The sequence below is a fragment of the Silene latifolia genome, unplaced genomic scaffold, assembly GCF_048544455.1.
Source record: "Silene latifolia isolate original U9 population unplaced genomic scaffold, ASM4854445v1 scaffold_96, whole genome shotgun sequence".
Lineage (NCBI taxonomy): Eukaryota > Viridiplantae > Streptophyta > Magnoliopsida > Caryophyllales > Caryophyllaceae > Silene > Silene latifolia.
This window is the reverse complement of record NW_027413827.1, coordinates 551,705-554,011: the sequence shown is the minus strand read 5'-3', so window position 1 is coordinate 554,011 and position 2,307 is coordinate 551,705. Positions and strand designations below refer to the sequence as shown.

Below are 2,307 nucleotides of genomic sequence, written 5' to 3'. Positions count from 1 at the left end.
GGCATTACCAATGTAGGGATTAAAAATCCCTTCAAATTCGTCGTCCCAAAGACCACAAACTTCATTAAGTTGATCATTGAAAATCTCTTGATTTGATGGAGACAACTCTCCCAAATTCTTCTCTTGGCCAATGAGGCCATTCTCTTCTTCCTTGATTGATTTTGATGAGCTTTGCAAGCTCTCCTTCACTTGCTCTTTGAATGGAGCGTCTTCAATTTTCTTCTTCCATTGTTGTTCCGATTTCTTCCTCTCATCCTTTCGGCTATAATGATCAATCATGAAACATGGTTCATGCAAATGAGGAGCTCTCATAGTCTTGTCAAGATTAAACGTTATGCTTTCATCTCCCACTTCTAGAGTGAGCTCACCATGTTTCACATCAATTACCGCGCCCGCGGTGTGTAGGAAAGGTCTTCCTAGAATGATTGGAATGTTGGAATCTTCCTCCATATCAACAATGACAAAGTCCACCGGGATGAAAAACTTCCCAATTCGCACGGGGACATCTTCCCATATCCCTAATCGTGTCTTCGTCGATCTATCGGCCATTTGGAGTGTGATGTTGGTTCATTTAAGCTCTCCCATCCCCAACCTTTTACTCACCGAGTACGGCATGACACTCACACTAGCCCCTAGATCACATAAGGCTTTGTTGATCGTCGTGTCGCCAATGGTACACGGTATTGAGAAGCTTCCCGGATCCTTTAATTTTGGAGGTGAACTCCCTTGAAGTATTGCACTACTCACCTTAGTGAAGGCGGTAGTCTCAAGCTTCCGGATCGACTTCTTCTTTGTGAGGATATCTTTCATGTATTTCGCATAGGCCGGCTCGTGATTGATTAATTCCGTGAAAGGAATTGAGACTTCCAAATTCTTCACAATTTCCATGAACTTTCCAAGTTGGTCATCAAATTTGGGCTTGGCTTGACGACTTGGAAAAGGAAGTCTAATCACAATGGGCTCCTTCTCCTTGACCTTGTCTTCATTTTTCTTTGGACTTTCTTCTTTTGATGATTCTCCATCTTTGGAGTTTTGCACAATTTCTTCCTTTTCACTAGCTTCCACAACTTCATTCTCAACTTGCTTCCTTGGTGCTTCATACCTTGTACCACTTCTCAGGTGAATGGCACTAACCGTATCATGTCTAGGGGGATTACTTTGAGGTGGTAATTGCCCCTTTTGTCTTTGTGAGCTTGAAGATGCTAGTTGAGTCAATTGTGTTTCCAACATCTTGGTGTGAGCTAGAATGTTGTTGATGGTGGTTTCCTTTGCTTGACTATCTTTTTGCATTTGAGTGAAAAATTCTTGTTGATTCTTTTGCATTTGGAGGACCGCTTTTTGGACATCAAAACCTTGGTCATTTTGGTGATTGTATGGATTTTGATTTTGGTAACCTTGGTTTTGATTGAAAAAGGGTCTTTGATTTTGGTTTCTCATGGGTGGTGTAGTGTATGTTGTTTGAGGGTTTTGAACATTTTGGCTTTTATATGAGAGATTTGGATGGAATTTGGTGTTTTCATTGTAATAGTTGGAATAAGGGGTACCACTCTTGTATGCTTGGAAAGCATTCACTTGTTCATTTGTTCCCCTACATTCACCTTGGTCATGTCCCAAATTTCCACAATTCTCACATATCCCACTTGGGATTGATGAGGATGCCGTCATGGCATTAACATGATGCTTTGGTGATTTTGAGACTTCTTCAAGTCTAGCCATAGCTTTTTCAAACTTCAAATTGATTGTGTCAATGTGAGCACTAAGTTGAGCACCCAATTGAGTAACGGAGTCCACTTCATGCTTTCCTCCTCTAGTAGCCTTGCGAGGTCTACTATATTGTGAGTTATGGACCGCCATTTCCTCAATCTTGTTCCATGTTTGATTGTCATCAACTTCGGTGAACATTCCATTTGATCCCATATTGAGAATGTTCCTAGAATCTTCATATAAACCGTTCCAAAATTGTTGTACCAAAAACCATTCGCTAAGTCCATGGTGAGGACATGAGCGACAAATTCCCTTGAACCGCTCCCAAGCTTCATACAAAGATTCTTCATCCCTTTGCGTAAAACCTGTAATTTGAGCTCTTATCATGTTAGTCTTCTCCGGTGGGTAGAATTTTTTGTAGAAAGCTAGAGCCAACTTCTTCCAAGAATCTATTCCGAGGGTGGCCTTGTCAAGGCCCTTCAACCATTGCTTCGCGGTGCCGATTAGAGAAAAAGGAAATAAGACCCATCTAATTTGGTCTTGAGTCACACCCGTTTGAGAGATTGCATCACAATAGTCGCAAAAGGTTTCCATATGAGAATG

At 41.4% G+C, this 2,307-nt stretch overlaps 1 non-coding gene across 1 annotated transcript; it reads left to right on the top strand.

Annotated features, from left to right (window-relative positions):
* Positions 1 to 1,984: 1,984 nt before the first annotated feature.
* LOC141640684 (small nucleolar RNA R71) lies at positions 1,985 to 2,091 on the top strand. The gene has a single exon (XR_012543121.1). It is a non-coding gene; the product is annotated as a small nucleolar RNA R71 (small nucleolar RNA).
* Positions 2,092 to 2,307: the final 216 nt, after the last annotated feature.